At 39.3% G+C, this 19,948-nt stretch overlaps 1 protein-coding gene across 1 annotated transcript in view; it reads right to left on the reverse strand.

The window, feature by feature from the left end:
- The window catches only part of kirrel3a (kirre like nephrin family adhesion molecule 3a), a 657,736-nt gene that overhangs the window by 98,551 nt on the left and 539,237 nt on the right, over positions 1-19,948 (reverse strand). The gene's annotated exons all lie outside the window — the stretch shown is intronic.

Below are 19,948 nucleotides of genomic sequence, written 5' to 3' on the forward strand. Positions count from 1 at the left end.
CCGCGGTGAACACAGCTTTTTGGTGGTTTTAATGTCAACCTATTGTCCGTAAATTATACTGATTTTTCCGAGTTTCAGAGTCATACGTATGTACAAATAAAGTCAGATATTCAGGGTTTGGTCTGCAGCGGGTCTGTAATTAACTGTTTCTGCAGCGTGACTCCACTTTGCAGCCGTGAACCACTGAAGCAATGCTTCAATCCACTAGCTTTTTGGTTCTTTGATTCGCTGCTCTTCAGAAATGGCAAGTCCGCTTCTTAAACCCTCTCAAAGCCATTAAAATACCGCAAGTCACTTTTGTGTGGATTAAAGTCACTAACTGGGACTCTTGTCTTGTTGCCGTCAAGAAACGAGAATCGTCCTCTGTTCCGTTGGCACAGCTCCGAACGTGGCTCTCTGCTGAGACAGAGTCCGGTTGGAATTAATAACCTCAAAATGAATTGCCGCTTTAAATAAAATGACACCTCTTTCCAAACATAAAATGAGATGTGCTGTATTTCTTTACAAATTTCTGACGTGCAGCACAGCAGCTGTAAGAGCTCAGCTCAGATATATGGAAAGATATTCATGCAAATAATGTCTGAAAGGAAATGCTTTTGACAAAAACTACAGATTTTGTTTATTCCTATTTATGTCCAGAGATCAAGGATCCACCATGTAGAGTTTATGTCCAAAGTTTAAGCATCCAGTGACCAATTTCATATTTATTTACTTTAAGACTCAATAAAATGCTGTTCAGTTTCAGTTCAATTTAAATTTAATTGGCCTGTAAAGTGCCAAATCACAACAAAATCTATTTAGTCATGAACATGATGAATATTGTTACCTGCTGGACTGTTTCAAATTTTTATTGGTATCAATGGAAAATGTCTTCTGTGAACTGTCTGTATCTCAATATATTATTATTAAGAATATATGCAGTCATATTTTTATTGATTTTATCAATTGAAAAAAAATCATATATAGATTCAGGTATAATTGAAAGATTTTGGCAATACATTTGATCCTCTTTACAGTCAATTTTTGTTATAGTGTTGTTTTTTAGGACATCATATTTACACAAATAAGAAGTGTTCACTATGGTCCATGAAGTATAATAAATATATTAAAAGAAGTGTGACAGTGTAAGTTGCACATGAATAAAAGAATGAAGATTATTGAATAACAAGTACGATTTCTATTTTATCATTGGGCAACAACGCATCTGTCAGATTTTCTCTCTGGATCCAGCCCTGAAATGTGCAGGCAGCTAACAACAATTGACACAGTCTGCATTGTAGATGCTTTCCTTTCGGTGGCGTTGTTCTCCTTTACGCTTTCTAATTGTTGAATTCTTATTTTTTTTATGTGGAACTTACTTTAACACAGCATTTCCCTGGCTATGATTTTAACAAAGAACAGTGTAGCACAAGAGTAGCACGGGAGCTCAGTGTAGCACAAGTGCACACCACAGCATGTGTTGCTACTTAACATAAGAACTTTAAAATCCAAAATATTCAAAAATAAACAAGATGGACAAAAAAATATGTAATGCACAACATATTGAACATCATTTGTTGCAATTTGGACAACAAAAAACTAAAATTAAACATAGAGTAGAGCCCTGCGCTCGTAGAGTGCAAACCTCCTCCAACAATATTTGCCAATTCCACAAATTTCTACTTTGGATAAAATTTTCAAGGTCAAAGTCGTGTTGAAGTGGTTTTTCATAGACTACAATATAATCTAAAATATAGATCAAAAGGGCTTTTCAATGTTAAAATCAAATATCTGCTAAATCTGCAATACGGATCAGATGTGGATCAAACTTAATCTATTCATTGAGTACCAGTTTGCACCTCAATGTCATAAATGAGAGTGACTGCAGCACTTTTGATTGAAATATATGTACATTAAATGGGGTTTTCAATGTTAAATTTAAATGACCACAAAATCTGTAATCCAGATCAGATCAGTATAAAACTTTGTCATTCGATAAAGGATATCATCCTACATAATGCTCTCAAATAGGAAAGAAAATCTATCCTTTTTTCACAGAGTTATGGATTTTTAAAATTGTGTTCCATGTTAAAAATAGGGATTTTTCCATTTTTCCAACCAAAAAAATGTGGTGCTGTATAATGATGGAATATTTAAATTGACTGGATTTATACAGCGCTTTTCCATCTGCATCAGACGCTCAAAGCGCTTCACACACTAATGAGTCACATTCACCCCGATGTCAGGCTGCTGCCATGCAAGGTACTCACTAAACACTGGGTGCAACTAGGGGATTAAGGACCTTGCCCAAGGGTCCTTCGTGATTTCCGGTCAGGCTGGAATTTGAATGGAGGCTCTTAAGCCCAGCGCTTTAACCACTAGACCATCACCTCCCCTAATATTTATATTAATACTTTTTAAAGCATCAAAAACTCACTTTTAGTTGAGTGCCAGAAGTCACAACTATGAGGACGAAAAGTTTACAAGTTGTAGTTGTATGTCTTAGAAATTGTGTCCAGCAGGGTGTACACTAAGTGTGTACATTCAGATTAAAAATATAAATGAGCAGAATGGTATTTTAGAAGCCTCGGAGTGCTGACGTGAATTATACCGGCAGACAAACCTGCTGCACACAGCGTCACCTTTAATGAGACTTCAGAACTGTTGGAGTGTCAAACAAGCCTCCTTAAATCCTCATTTCCAGCCCTGTGATATTTTATTGTTGACATTTACTGTCAACCAACAGCCTTCAAACTGAGTTTATATTCTTATTAAAGCAACATAAAGCTGAGAAACAAAATATCTGTACCCACAAAATATCCTTAAATCCCCTCAAACAAACGAGTTATTTATATATATATATATATATATATATATATATATATATATATATATATATATATATATATATATATATATACGTATATATATTTAAGAGAATCAATGACATTCAAGGCTGAGATTTAAAAAAAAAGAAGCTTCCTGTGCACTGTGAGTGAAATGCCCTTTTAAATGCAATAACACAAATTCACAGGGAACATGGTTGACTTCCTGCTGCTCAGGAAAACCATTGTGTTTTTTTTTTTACTGTAATACAAAAGACAAGTTGAACTTTGGCACAACAGGCTGCATTCACTGTAATCAACCCTGAACGCCACTCAAAACCAGTCTGAAAGGTAGCGGGAATAAAGGTATTATCAAACACTCCCACTCGCAGCCTTTCAAAGTGCGAAAGTGCTTTTCAGGTGTAGAGCAAAGGCCCTTCTGAGTTTTTATCAAAGTCTCACATAGCTTTTTTTGTCTTTTTTCTCTAAAACCTTCCAGTCCTTTGATTCCACCAGTTAGAACTCACGTGCCGTCTGCAGCAGAATTTATTAAGTTCAAAGTGAGCGATCTGTAACATTTTTCCTTTACGCGGGCTGACATACAGAAATCATTTTCCTTGAGGAAACAGGTAGGGTGTATTTATGTAGCTTCAGGTATACTCACTCATCTTCAAACGCTTTTCCGGGTTCGGGTCGCAGAGGCAACAGCTTTAGCAGGGGAGCCCAGACTTCCCTTTCCCGCGCCACACTGACAACCTCTGACTGGGGGATCCTGAGGCATTCCCAGCCCAGTGTGGAGATATAATCTCTCCACCTCATCCTGGGTCTTCCCTGGGGTCTCCTCCCAGATGGACGTGCCTGGAACACCTCCCTTGGGAGGCGCCCAGGAGGCATCCTTACCAGATGCCCGAACCACCTCAGCTGGCTCCTTTCAATACGAAGGAGCAGCAACTCTACTCCGAGCCTCCCACAGACGACTGAACATCTCACCCTATCTCTAATGGAGACACCAGCCACCCTCCTGAGGAAGCCCATTTTGGCTGCTTGTACCCGCAATCTAGTTCTTTCAGTCATGACCCAATACTCATGACCATAGGTGAGAGTAGGAATGAAGATTGACCAGTAGATCGAGAGCTTCACCTTTTGGGTCAGCTCCCTTTTCGTCACAACAGTACGGCAGAGCGAATGCAATACCGGCCCTGCTGCGCCGATTCTCCGGCCAATCTCACACTACATCATCCCCTCACTTGTGAACAAGACTCCGAGGTACTTGAACTCCTTCACTTGGGGCAAGGCCGTATTCTCCCTACCTGGAGTAGTCAATCCATCGGTTTCCTGCTGACAACCATGGCCTCAGATTTAGAGGTGCTGATCCTCATCCCAGCCGCTTCACACTCAGCTGAGAACCGCTCCAGTGAGTCTTGGAGGTCACCGGCTGATGAAGCCAACAGGACCACATCATCTGCAAAAAGCATTGATGAGACCCTGAGCCCACCAAACCGGAAACCCTCCTCCCCCGACTATGCCTCAATATCCTGTCCATGAATATCACAAACAGGATTGGTGACAAGGCGCAGCCCTGGCGGAGGCCAGTCTCCACCAGAAATGAGTCCGACTTACTGCCAAGCACCTGAACACAGCTTTCACTTTGAGTACAGAGATTGGATGGCCCCCTCACTCCATACTCCCGCAGCACCTCCCGACCATCAGGAGAACACAACATTTGAAATTTTTAAATATTAATTTAAAAAGATTTTGTTGTAGTTTCACAGCCCCTTTGCCTATACAAAAATAAGATAAAAATAAATAAGGAAAGCAATGGAAAACCTCCTTCTGCACCCATTACAATGACATGGCTGAAGAAGAAGAGGGTATGGGTATTGGACTGATCTCAATCCAGTACTGAAGTGTCCCCAGCAGAAAATCCGTGGAGAATTCTATAAATATAATCAATATAAACATTCATTTATTCCATTGTCAGTGAAGCTCATAAATCAGCAGATAGCTCAGGGAAGATAGTATAAGGTTATGTATTGCGGAATGTGCACAAAGATGTTAATAATGTTGTGTATTTATATTTTAACTTTGATTTACTATGTTGTTGTTTTTGATGTATGGGTGGTATGTACCGGATGTCCAAGGCAAATTTCTCCTTAGGGAGACAAATAAAGACACTTTCACTTTGACTATGAATTTAGAAACAAAAAATTTGACGATGACAAAGCCGTACTTTTGCACAGCTTAAGATGTGCTTGCAGGATGAATGGGACAAAATAACACCTGAAACGCTGCATGGATTGGTATCTTCAGTGCCAAAATATCTGTGGATATTTGAATTAAATCACATTCCCCACAAAAAATAACATGAAGTACCTTTGGTTCATACTGTCTGCCATCACATAGGAGTTAAAGTAAATATATGTAAATAATTATATATACGAGGGCTGTCCATAAAGTATAGGTCCTTTTTATTTTTTTCAAAAACTATATGGATTTCATTCATATGTTTTTACGTCAGACATGCATGAACCCTCGTGCGCATGCATGAGTTTTTCCACGCCTGTCGGTGACGTCATTCGCCTGTGAGCACTCCTTGTGGGAGGAGTCTTCCAGCCCCTCGTCGGAATTCCTTTGTCTGAGAAGTTGCTGAGAGACTGGCGCTTTGTTTGATCAAAATTTTTTCTAAACCTGTGAGACACATCGAAGTGGACACGGTTCGAAAAATTAAGCTGGTTTTCAGTGAAAATTTTAACGGCTGATGAGAGATTTTGAGGTGACACTGTCACTTTAAGGACTTCCCACGGTGTGAGACGTCGCTCAGCGCTCTCAGGCGGCGTCATCAGCCTGTTTCAAGCTGAAAACCTCCACATTTCAGGCTCTATTGATCCAGGACGTCGTGAGAGAACAGAGAAGTTTCAGAAGAAGTCGGTTTCAGCATTTTATCCGGATATTCCACTGTTAAAGGAGATTTTTTTAATGAAAGACGTGCGGACACCTCCGTGTTGATAACCATTTGTAAAATCCAGGCGGCTTTTGATGGCTTTCAGTGGAGTGAGTATATGAGAAATTGTTTAACAGCTGGACATGTTCCAACTTGTCCTTAAGGCTTCCAACAGAGGTGTTTTTCCTGTGGCGGAGCGTCGCGGCGGCTGCATCCCGATGCGCGGACCGCACGTCTTTCATTAAAAAAATCTCCTTTAACAGTGGAATATCCGGATAAAATGCTGAAACCGACTTCTTCTGAAACTTCTCTGTTCTCTCACGACGTCCTGGATCAATAGAGCCTGAAATGTGGAGGTTTTCAGCTTGAAACAGGCTGATGATGCCGCCTGAGAGCGCTGTGCGATGTCTCGCACTGTGGGAAGTCCTTAAAGCGACAGTATCACCTCAAAATCTCTCATCAGCCGTTAAAATTTTCACTGAAAACCAGCTTAATTTTTCGAACCATGTCCACTTCGATGTGTCTCACAGGTTTAGAAAAAAGTTTGATCAAACAAAGCGCCAGTCTCTCAGCAACTTCTCAGACAAAGGAATTCCGACGAGGGGCTGGACGACTCCTCCCACAAGGAGTGTTCACAGGCGAATGACGTCACCGACAGGCGTGGAAAAACTCACGCATGCGCACGAGGGTTCAAGCATGTCTGACGTAAAAACATATGAATGAAATCCATATAGTTTTTGAAAAAAATAAAAAGGACCTATACTTTATGGACAGACCTCGTATTTCTTCTGATTTGGGTTGGAAAACAGAAATACAAATTAATAGGTAAATAAATAAAACAAGGCAAGGCTAAAATAAATTGTAATGAGATATTATACTATTCATTTTTTGAGCTCGCGTAGAATTCAAATTTTTCCAAAGAGTGTTTGTATAAAGATTGGAGCTCTGTCACAGAAATCAGGCTCCTGAGAGAACGCTGTGATAAATCACTTTCTCCATACTAGAGGTTTTTTTTTTTTTTTTTTTTAGTTTTTTGCAGAATGTGGCAACACTGCACGTGAGGCCATTAGCATTTTTAGTATGTGAGTCTGTGTGATGTCTGTGGGGACTTTTGTGGACGCATCGCATCTGCATCTGGCTATTAATTATCTAATGAAACTGCATTATTTAGCCCACGCTGCTGCTCTTTGTGCAATTACCTCCCAACTTCTATGTTTTTTTAAATTACCCAGGGACGGTGCGCGACAACATCTCATTGTAGGAAAAAAGAAGCAAAAACAAGAAGCAGAAAATTAAAGGATGTCTGAAAAACAACAAACTTTTTTAATCACCAGACTTGTTTTGCACCATGTTTCTCAGGACTCAGGATTAATTGAAATTCACTTCTTGTCACATTTGCATGTCATAATGGTTTGTTATTAATTGACTTTGGCACAACAGAAGGAGTGTCAGACCTCATCAATCAGCAACTCAAAAATTGGTCTGAACTTGTTTTTGTGGTATGTTGTTAGCCAGGAAGAATCATGTTTTATGATTTAAATAATCCACCTCCTTTTGTTTTTTTTTTTGTTTGTTTTTTTTTCATGGCTTTTCACAGAAAACATGATGTATCTAATTGACAGCAGTTTAAAGTGTATTAAATATTCATGTTTCAGAAGTATTGAACAGTTTGGTGTTAAAACATATTCATAAATCCACTGACTTGTGTGTGGCTGTCTGTGTGCGCGCACGTGTGTGTGTGTGTGTGTGTGTGTGTGTGCGTGTCCACAGCGGGTTGTGTGTCTCTGGCTTGCATTGAAGGTGTCTACTTAGTCAAAAGAAAAATGGCAGCACATGTTTTTTTATTGCGCAGCAAGCCATATTATTAAAGTTATTTGTCATAAAATGCGCAGGAGCCAATGCTAGCATTAGCTGTTAGTGTTGTGCTATGTAAACTAGTAAATGGTTCAAAGGGGCGAAGCACAGGACTGTAAGTCGATGTTTGGCTGTCAGTCCATCTTATTTTCACCAAAAGTTAACTTCTCCTTGCCGCACATTTGAGCAGCTTTTGTCGCCATCTCGTGAGCGATGTGAGCATTTTAGGGCTTCTGTATATTTTCTACTTGAAACCCACAATACAGTAAATAAATAAATAAATAAATAAAAAGGCATTTGGAAATGTCATAAATGCATGATTTTTTGGCACACAGAGCTTTGACCTTAATGTATAAAAAGTTAGAGTTTTAGTCTTTTATGGTTGATATAGTTGAGAATATGATGTTTTCAACACACATTAAAGATTAAATCCATCATGAATCACCGCTTTAAGCAAATCCTATTTGTCACATCATCAGCCACACTACTTGTAAATAAAGCCTCACTTGGGGTCACCAGCAAATCTGATAATGATCTGCTGGCACAGGTTTGACACCAGATGACCTTCCAGACCCAACTCCAAATTACATGGAGACTGGGCAGTGGTGATCTTGTCGGCAGCTGCTGAATGTAACTAATAAGGTAACTAGAAATCTAACTTGGTTACTCTTAACACTGAGTAATCAGCAAAGTAACTATTCAGCCAAGTAACTAACACTTACTTTTCTGACTACTCAGTCTTAAGAGTAACCAAAAGGATGCCAGTCCAACGCAGGTTACATCCCCAGACAAGGATACAACCCCTGGCAAAAATTATGGAATCACTGGCCTCGGAGGATGTTCATTCAGTTGTTTAATTTTGTAGAAAAAAAGCAGATCACAGACATGACACAAAACTAAAGTCATTTCAAATGGCAACTTTCTGGCTTTAAGAAACACTATAAGAAATCAAGAAAAAAAGATTGTGGCAGTCAGTAACGGTTACTTTTTTAGACCAAGCAGAGGAAAAAAATATGGACTCACTCAATTCTGAGGAATAAATTATGGAATCACCCTGTAAATTTTCATCCCCAAAACTAACACCTGCATCAAATAACATCTGCTTGTTAGTCTGCATCTAAAAAGGAGTGATCACACCTTGGAGAGCTGTGAGAGTGGACTGACATGAATCATGGCTCCAACATGAGAGATGTCAGTTGAAACAAAGGAGGGGATTATCAAACTCTTAAAAGAGGGTAAATCATCACGCAATGTTGCAAAAGATGTTGGTTGTTCACAGTCAGCTGTGTCTAAACTCTGGACCAAATACAAACAACATGGAAGGTTGTTAAAGGCAAACATACTGGTAGACCAAGGAAGACATCAAAGCGTCAAGACAGAAAACTTAAAGCAATATGTCTCAAAAATTGAAAATGCACAACAAAACAAATGAGGAACGAATGGGAGGAAACTGGAGTCAACGTCTGTGACCGAACTGTAAGAAACCGCCTAAAGGAAATGGGATTTACATACAGAAAAGCTAAACGAAAGCCATCATTAACACCTAAACAAAAAAATAGAAGGTTATAATGGGCTAAAGAAAAGCAATCGTGGACTGTGGATGACTGGATGAAAGTCATATTCAGTGATGAATCTCGAATCTGCATTGGGCAAGGTGATGATGCTGGAACTTTTGTTTGGTGCCGTTCCAATGAGATTTATAAAGATGACTGCCTGAAGACAACATGTAAATTTCCACAGTCATTGATGATATGGGGCTGCATGTCAGGTAAAGGCACTGGGGAGATGGCTGTCATTACATCATCAATAAATGCACAAGTTTACGTTGATATTTTGGACACTTTTCTGATGTTTAAGGATGATGAAATCATTTTTCAAGAAGATAATGCATCTTGCCATAGAGCAAAAACTGTGAAAACATTCCTTGCAAAAAGACACATAGGGTCAATTTCATGACATAGGGTTAATGTCAATGAGCAGATGTGATTTGATGCAGGTGTTAGTTTTGGGGATGGAAATTTACAGGGTGATTCCATGATTTATTCCTCAGAATTGAGTGAGTCCATATTTTTTTTCCTCTGCTTGGTCTAAAAAAGTAATCGTTACTGACTGCCACAATCTTTTTTTTCTTGATTTCTTATAGTGTTTCTTAAAGCCAGAAAGTTTCCATTTGAAATGACTTTAGTTTTGTGTCATGTCTGTGATCTGCTTTTTTTCTACAAAATTAAACAACTGAATGAACATCCTCTGAGGCCGGTGATTCCATAATTTTTGCCAGGGGTTGTAGATATTGAAAATATTGTTGTTAGTGGCAGTGTTGTATAAAGTACCGGAAAATCACACTTAAGTAAAAGTACAGATACCCATTAAAAAAAATGACTTTGGTAGAAGTTCAAGTCACTGACTGAAATGTTACTCAAGTAAAAGTCTTAAAGTATCTAGTATTTATTATACTTAAGTATGACAAGTAACGTACAACTAAATGTACTCAAGTATTGAAAGTAAAAGTACAAGTAAATGTTAATAATCAAAACGGACTGATTTTTTTTTTTGATAAAAGTTTATCTAGGCTTGCAAATGACTGGTAGTATTAGTCAAAATACTGAAAATTGTGCACATCACACAAAAACACTTCAGAAACAAGGTTTCAAAACCTAAACAAGAGTAGGCTACTCACTAGGTTTTCACAGGAAACAGTTATTTATTTCTATATGTATTTATTTATTTTCATTGTTACATGGTTTTATCTTTTCTGTTGTGTTTTGTTTCATTAGGATCTTTTTGTCTCTTTCTCTAAAATTGTATTGTAACATTATTATCTATTATGTAGACTATTATTGTTGTTGCTATTATTATTAATAATATATGAATAAAAATACATTTAAAAAATTACAATTTGACTCTTTTACGACAACAAACGCTGAGCCATTAATTATACAGAAAACAAATCAACACAAATGTGCTGATACGAACAGCTTAATGCTAACTTTAACATTGAAAACGCCATAGACATGCTAACACATTAGCATTAGTCCCGTTTTTAAGTTATAAAATACATCTATCAACTGTTTCAGAAGACCATAACAGGTCGGTTTAACATAAAAATATTAAATATTACTAACACAGACATATGCTCTTCAGGGTTTTAGCGGGAATAAATTTGGATAAAGCAAAATAAAGGTTCAAAGCAAAGCCGCGCTGTGTTTTTTTTTTTTTTTTGTAATGAGTAACGGCATGGCGCACAGAAAATGTATATGAGTAGAAGTATGCAATTAAGGTCGGAAATGTAGTGAAGTAAAAGTGAACGTATGCTGAATTAAAAAAACTTAAGTAAAGTACAAAGTCTCCCAAAACGTACTTAAGTACAGTAGTGAAGCATTTTTACTTTGTTACTATACAACACTGGTTAGTGGTGATACTGGAGATGTACACTCTTGTGATCTTGAGCCAACGGTGGTTGTAGTAGTCAGTCTCTGTACGATATATATCACGTATATGGTTACTTCAATGCAACATTTGTGTTTCTGCATATTTGACAATTCCTTGTTGCACTTTACTTTTATTTCATTGTTTTGGTTTTGTTGGTTTGGCCAAAGCAGATGGTCCCCCTACTAAGTCTGATCTACTTGAGATTTCTTCCTGTAATCAAAAAAAAAAAAGTTTTTCCTTAGCAAATGCTGCCAGTGTATTTGCTTATGGGGCAGATCAGTTTCAAATCTTACTCCGGTGTTACACTATGGACGGGCTGATGTATAAATGAATTGTATTGAATGGAAACAACTGAATATCTATTTTTATACGTATCAAATAAGGAAATACAAAAAGGTTTACTTTATTATGGCCCAGACAAGAAAACCAACCTCAGAACTTCATTGTCATGTATAAACTTGTTTTTATGTTGCACATTTTAATGACACTGTGACTTCAGAAGCGGGTTGTGATAGTGTGTTGATGACTCCGCTGATTTCCAGCTGACTGGCGCTGGTCCAGAGCCCTGTGCTGAACCTGCATGATTAGCCATCCTCCGCCTGTGTCACCAACAGCTGCCTCCCATCAATATTAACAAGCAGCGGTTAACATGCGCTGCCCCCGGTGGTGACGAAATGCACTTTCTGAGACCCACAGGAGTCTCTGCAACCTCTCCACCTTCATCGTCATCATTTATTCATTCGACACCTGTCACCCACTGACTGCCAAACACCGGAGCTCGCCAGCTCACCGCTGTCTGTCCAAATCTGCTGAATTGCTTCCTTCTGTTTTAATGTCTCCACCCCCCCCCCCCCCCCACGCCCACACACACACACACACACACACACACACACACACACACACACACACACATTGCACATCCTCACTTCACTGCTCTCCAGGTTGTGCATGTTAAACGTAACGGCGAGTTTAAGCGTTTGGCTCCAACGTAGCACTGGGAATGATTTAAACTAATGGACTTTGGGCCTGACACGTCTGACTTTGCTGCAGAGGCTGATTACTGAAGATCGCCACTTTATCTGTCACTCGATACCGCAACTGCTATCATTCAGTGGGTAACAGCAAACATTTGAATTTCCACGAGAAAGTGTCGGACCGCCATTGTTCTGCATGACAACCGGATTAGGGCTGTTCTGACAGGAAGCACAACAGCCGTTAATCAGTTAGTGCACGCATTTCAGTATCTCCAAGCCGTACTTTATGAACTCCAGTTGTTTCCGATGGCGAAAAAATGAAGCTGGGAAAGAATTCATGAGGAGGAAGAATAGATCTGTCAAGAGTAATGCATCTCTGAATAGCATTTTCTGCTTTATTAGTCATACTTAATAGCTTTGAAGGAGCTCTGAGGAATGCAGGAGACTTTCTATTCCAAATCCATAACTTGCGGCAAATAGTTTTTGTGATCAAATAATATCATCTGACAATTTAATTATTCATAGAAGAGCCCCATTTTCTGTGTTTGGATTCTACGACTGTATGGAGGGAAGGAGAGAAGCAGAAAAAAATGTCTGAACAAAGCTCACAGCGTTTGAATGCCTTTGTGTGAACATTTTCGTCAGACTAATTATCTGTGTCGTTGTTTTTCCTCTGCTTCCTTCTTTTGCTGGTGTAAAGAAAACAGCCCGACTACTGATGGAGTTTCTTGGTTATTGTAAAACACCACACAAGCTGGAAAAGTAGAGGTTTGAAAGTGGCAACTCCAGGGCTGGATACGGCACAATAATTTCACCCTCAGAATGTCGAACTTGTCACTGGTGAGCACTACAAATGAGACATTGGTAAATTTGGGCGCTTCATGCCTCGACCTATCACTAGCTGGCATCTAGGTATGTAAAAGTCAGTCACAACATAGGAGGAGATGAAGAGGAGCAATACAAGTTTTATAAGCTAAATTGTAACTCTAAGTATGTTTTTGAAGCAATGCCTTTGCTCACATTGGAGGCACCAGTTTCCTGCTAACACCAGCCCATTAGCATTGTGTGTCAAAAGCCCACACTATAGGTTTGGTAAAAAATGGTACCATTACTTTTGACAAATCGAAGGTGACAAATATTTTTAATTCTTATTTTTCCACAATTGCCTCAAATCTAGTTAGCCATCTACCTCAAAGTTCTGGTAAATAGGATTCATAACACATAGAAAATTTTTATAAAGGTAAAAATGTTCAACCTAACTCTTTTTGTCTGCAGGGAGTGGCTGAGGACAATATGCTGGAACATTTGTTAAAACTAAATTTGAATAAGGTAACTGGTCTGGACAATATACCTGCACATTTTCTTAAAGATGGTGCCAAGTTCATTTCTACTCCACTAACCTATATTTTAAATGTATTGATTCATAGTGGAAAACTACCATCTGATTTAAAATTTGCTAGAATCACTGCTATATTCAAAATGAACTCTTTGACAGAAGCAGGCAACCATAGGCCAGTCTCAGTATTGAGCAATATATCAAAAATCTTTGAAAAAATTGTATATGAACAAGTTGATCGCTATCTGGGCAACAACAATTTATTGTATGATTTTCAATCTGGTTTCAGATCACAATATTCCACAAATAAATGTCTGATCCACCTACTGGACTTTGTCAAATTAAAACAAGACAAAGGCAATTACATAGGTATGACCTTGTTGGATCTACAAAAAGCTTTTGACATTGTGGACCATAAAATTCTCTTACATAAAATTAAGGCCTTGGGATTCAATGAATTAACCATTGAATGGTTCAGATCCTACCTTGATGTAAGGCTGCAGACTGTGGATATAGGGGGCACGTATCTACACCTGCTATACTTACCTACGGGGTACCACAGGGTTCTATCTTTGGACCACTGCTCTTTCTCATATATGTGAACGATATGCCCTAAACAGTTCGCTGCAAATTGTTGTTGTATGCTGACGACTCTGCTTTATTAGTAGCTGGTAAAAATGTGGCAGCTATTCAACCAACCCTGTCCTCTGAACTCGAGTCGGTTAGAGAGTGGTTAATTGACAACAAACTGTCTCTCCATCTTGGTAAAACAGAATCGATCCTGTTTGGATCCAAAAAACAACTCCTGGTAAATGATACTGTAGACGTATCATGTGCTGGCAACAAAATTGTCAGTAAATCCTGTGTAAAATACACTGGTCTAGACTTAGACCAGGCCCTATCCAGTGATTTGATTACCGATAAAGTGATCAGCAAATCCAATGCAAAATTAAAGTTTTTTATATAGACAGGCCAAAGATTTGGATCAACATACAAAAAAACAAAAAACAAAAAAAACAAAACAAAAACTTATGTCAGCCTTAATGCAGTGTCATATGGATTATGCCAGTTCTGCTTGGTATGATGGCCTGACCAAGCGTAACCAGGGGAGATTACAGATTATACAGAACAAAATTATACGTTTCCTCCTCTCCGCTCATCCTTGGACCCATATAGGTCCAGCCGAATTCAGACAGGCTGATATATTGCCAGTGGAGCTGGCAACTTAATCATGTGTTTAACATCAGAAATAACCAATCCCCTCATTATCTGTTCTCTTCTTTTAATTTCACATCTGACCAGCATAGCATGAACACACAGACCAGCAACTTGTCTCTAGTCATTCAACATGTTAAATCTTTTGGTGCTTCCAGTTTAATGTATACCAGTGCTAAGCTGTTTAACAGTCTGCCTTGTCAAATGTTTACAAACAATATCAAATTAATTATTTCTAAATTTACAAAATTTCAAATGAACAGTATTTTCCCAATAAAGAAAGACTGATCATTTGATAGCTTATATTAATTAATTAATTATTAGCTGTGAAGTGGTTAATGCACTTAGTTTCATTGCAGAAGGTTCCCGGTTCAAACGCCACCCCTGCCACGTTTCTCCACTGTATGTGGTGTTACATCAGGAAGGGCATTGGGCGTAAAACCTGTACCAATTCAACATGCACATCCCCCTTGGATTTGCTGTGGCGACCCCGAGTGCAAACAAGGGAGCAGCCAAAGGGTCTTACTATTAGCTGTGATCATAATAAATTAAATTTTATTTATCAACTTGATGAATATGGTGACTAAATAAACCTAATAAAATACCTAGATTTTGTTAAATGGACTGCATTTATATAGCACTTTTCCATCTGCATCAGACGCTCAATGCGCTTTACACATTCTCACATACACCCTGATGTCAGGCTGCAGCCGTAAAAGGCGCCCACTACACAAAGAGAGCAACTAGGGGATTAAAGACCTTGCCCAAGGGCCCTTAGTGATTTTCCGGTCAGGCTGGGATTTGAACCAAGGATCCTCTGGTCTTAAGCCCAACGCTTAACCACTAGAGCATCAGCTCCCCTTATTATTATTGTTCTTTGGGAGATTTTATATGCTCACTCACTCACTCACTCACTCACTCACTCACTCACTCACTCACTCACTCACTCACTCACTCACTCACTCACTCACTCACTCACTCACACATCTTCAACCTCTTACTCCAATTAAGGGTCGGGGGGCTGGAGCCCATCCCAGCAGTCATATGGTGTGAGGCAGAGTACAGCCTGGACAGGACGCCAGTATGTGGAAGGGCCACATCTAGACAGACAAACACTTTCTCGCGCGCAGGCACACACACACACACACACCTACAGACAATTTAAAGATTCCATTCTACCTAACCTGCATGTCTTTGGATGTGGGAGGAACCTACACAAACATGCAAAAACCACACACACAGGCCACAGGTGGGAATCGATCCCATGACCTTCTTGCTATAAGGCAACAGTGCTAACCACTAAGTCACTGTGCCGCCTGATTTTATAGGTGTCATTTATTTATTAATTTATTAAACTATACATTCATCAATTCATTCAGTCATTTATTCATTCATTTTTCTGCTGCTTATCTGGGTCACAGTGGTAGACCAAGCAGCTCATGCCACACTTCTCTGTCCTCAGCCAAGTCCTCTAACTCTTCCAGGTTTTTAAAATATATAATTTAAGTATTTCTCTTTTGGGGAATTTCAGAAAGATTTGAGTGTATTTATCCACAAGGACTGCACTAATGTATCATGCTTCCATTGGTCACATAACCTTTGACCATAGGTAACCTTGAAAGGTCAAAGCCAAGGTCACAATTGGTTAACTCAAAGAGTTTGGAGCCAAATATTAAAACATCACTAAATAAGAAATATTAATTTGCATGAATTGGAGCACTCTGCCTATCCATTCTATTTTGAGTTTTAGAATTCAAAAAAACTATTCCGAGTATATTTCTATGTCTACTTACGTTGTATGTCAATGGTAACAGTTGCATCTTTTCCATTGGGGGCCGCTTTGTTTGAAGCCCGGCAGGTGATCTGCTGGCCAGACTCGATGTTGGAGGGCGACAGGTAGAGCGTGCTGACCGTGCTCTCTCTCTTACCGTCCCGCAGCAGTGTCTAAAAAATTAAATAAAGAATCAAATATCAACATGACACATGATTCAAAAGATCCAACAGCACATAAATACACATGTATATTTAATGAGAGTCTGTTGGACCTCAACTTCATACTTTATAAACAGATGTTGCCTCATCGACTCCCCCAAGAGACGTTCTCACTGGATGACTAACAGCATCACTCAACCACTCACAAAGTTTCAAAAAACTTGATCAAAGATTGAGAGGTTTTTACAACATGGCACATGTTCCTGGGAGCTGTTTTAATGGAAATTGGTGAAAAGATCAAACTGTATTTCAGGTGAGTTGGAATGGATCTGACCAAAAAAATAAAAAAATAAAAAATGCTCAACACTTTGGGTTCAGTCTTGTGACATGTGCAAAGCAGCGCACAGTGCAAGTGTCTCTGCTTTGTAATTTCTATTTTTCCATTCGTGATCCTCATGCCTAGTGCATCTACTTATGTTCATCTGTGCACCTGTGGGTGTGGCCAGGCTCAGTGCTGGTGCATTGAAATGGTGGTGGTGGAGGTTGTGTGTGTGTGTGTGTGTGTGGGGGGGGGGGGGGGGGGATCTATTTCACCATGGACCAACAAAAACTCAAATGAAGGTGCGGATACAGAAGTGTCCTGCTATTAAAACAGTGCAATATCCCAGTAACATCAGTATGCATTAGCATATCACACTGCAACAAAACTGGATTCACAAAATAAAAAGCAAAAATATAATGCTAAAAAAAATGGGCGTCGACCTGATAGAATATGGAGGAGATCAGGTAGTCAGAGTCAGACAGGGTTAATAAGGTGTTGCACTATGAGATATAAAGATGCTTCACCTCAGGGAGCTCTGGTGGATAACATCTGCTGCATTCAATGCGGGTTGATTCTTTGTATGCAGAACTGTTTCCTCTCATTTATGAGTTCACCATGCTGGCGCACAGATAACACTCTTGATTGGTTCAATTCATGTTATACCCAAAACATGCCACAGACTAATTAAATGACTACATACAATCACCCTGTGCCCTACACTGCCCTCAGATTTTGTGTCATTTGCCTTGATTTAACTTGGTTTTCTGCGAAGACTCCATGAAAAACACAAGTCTCCTACCAGCTTCATCACAAGATAAATATTAGTTGCATTCCACGGTTTAAACCCTGTCCAGTTAGATCTTATCATAAAACCTTTTATTCTCAGGGGAACATTGTGCAGGTGTTACCACAAAGCCAGAGGAGGTCTTTCCAAGCCTGCTCACTAGCATGGATGGTCATGTGAGATGCTGGGCCAGTGGTCTGCAGGATTTTGTTCCTAATGATCCTCTCCACAGGTGATTCCCCTGATGAGTTCCTACCCCCAAGTCAAAGTGGTGCTTATGACCAGAATCACCTGCTGAGGGGATCATTTGCAGACTCTTGGCCCTTCATGGCACAAGGCCACTCACCGCTGCTTGACAACCAACCTGCACTTTAACCGTATTCATTTCACCTCCTGATTTTCTTTGGCTTTCACATAATCCCGCAATGCACTAAACCCCTTAAGGCCACAGAGTGGGCCGGCCATATAATAATGACAAATATACAAAGCGGTGAGTCCATTTAGCCAGTAAACACATCAAAGCAAGGCAGCAGCAAAAAGCAGTCGCAGCCTGAAACAGAATCCACACAGGCAGTTTTACATTTGAACAATTTAGTGCAACAGCCAGTCAACAAATTCCAGTTGAAATTAAATTAGGAAGCCAGTGCAGGAAAACAGTAGTAAAACTACAAACGTCTGTAACTCCAGAAGGTTTCAGTTTTTCACACTGCTGGAAACACAGTGAGCATTCGGGCGAACTGTCCCATAAAAATCCACACGAATGTGGATCTCAGAGTTCACATTCTGCATATCCACCGTAGGTTGATGTTCCTCAGCTGTCCTTCAGTTTAGCTGTACTTGCAGTGGTTTTGGATTTCATAATTTGAAATTGAGATGTGATTTCTGCAGTTGCATAAATTCATATTAAAGTCACACTGCAGCTTTCTGGATTGTGTTTCCTGTTTGTTATCATGTTCATGTTTATCATCAGAAAATTATCACTGATGGACAGAAAGAGTTTTTTGTGTGTGTACTGAAATAAGTGTGGCAGCATGGTGGCTTAGTGGTTAGCACTGTTGCATCATAGGAAGAAGGTCATGGGATCAATTCCCACCTGTGGGCTTTCTGTGTGGAGTTTGCATGTTTTCAATGTGTTTGCGTGGGTTTCCTCTAGGTGCTCCGGCTTCCTCCCACATCCAAATACATGCAGGTTAGGTGGACTGGAAACTTTAAATTGTCCGTAGGTGTGCGTGCGGGTGTGAATGTGTTTGTTTGTCTGTGTGTGTCCCTGTGACAGACTTATGTCCTGTCCAGGGTGAACCCTGCTTCAAGCCCTATGACTGCTGAAATAGGCTCCAGCCCCCTGCGACACGATCTTGGATAAGTGGTTGAAGATGAGTGTGTGTGTGTGTGTGTGTGTGTGTGTGTGTGTGTGTGTGTGTGTGTGTGTGTGTGTGTGTGTGTGTGTACAACTCTGAAATAAATGTTGCACAACCTGTAAATGTAAAACAAGAACCAAACAAACTAAAAGTTGACTGATGAGCTTCTAATCACAGAGAAAAGAGTCACTGTGAATTTATAATTGACAGGTAAAGATTTAAAATCTTTAAATTTTAAAAATCAAACTGTTTGTGAAAGAAGAATAGATTCAAGAAGAGCAGCCTCGTCAAATCACCAAGTCACCCACAAATATTAGATCTAGATATCTACACAGAGAGGAATTTAGACAGAAAGACACATGCACACACAGACAGACAGCTTGTGATAAGTCCACTGGTCACTGCCATGCTGTTGGGACAGTACTAGATTTATTTTTCAGATTTTGGGGACTGATTGACGTCTGTGTAAATGCATCTACTGATGCTATTGGACACATCGTCAGTGATGTTCCTGGAATCATTGAGTGTTTCGAGTTCAAGTTTGTGAAAATTAAGGATGCTTTTGTCTCAAAATCGAAAATATACACTTTGAGTCTAGTGTTAACAATCTAGATTGATTGTTTTGAGCAAGAACTTGATTGGACACATATCAATGCAGAGAATTGGTGAATTTCAACAAGTTCACACTTAGCGTGTTCACTCCTGGTTAATCAAGTTGGTGTTTTCCCAGCTCCTGATTGGCTGAGCACACCTTGTGAAGTTAATTAGCCTTTGACAGTTGGAAAATGTGCAGGGCAGGTCATATCCAGGAGCAGAGTATATATATATATATATATATATATATATATATATATATATATATATTATTATTATTATTATTATTTATATATGTATATGTGTGTGTGTGTGTGTGTGTGTATGTGTGTATTATGGCATAGACAAAACACCAAATATAAATCAACTTGCACTAACCAATTTCTAAGCTCAAGCTCTGGACTC

This window comes from Thalassophryne amazonica, chromosome 9, assembly GCF_902500255.1.
Source record: "Thalassophryne amazonica chromosome 9, fThaAma1.1, whole genome shotgun sequence".
In the NCBI taxonomy this organism is placed as follows: domain Eukaryota; kingdom Metazoa; phylum Chordata; class Actinopteri; order Batrachoidiformes; family Batrachoididae; genus Thalassophryne; species Thalassophryne amazonica.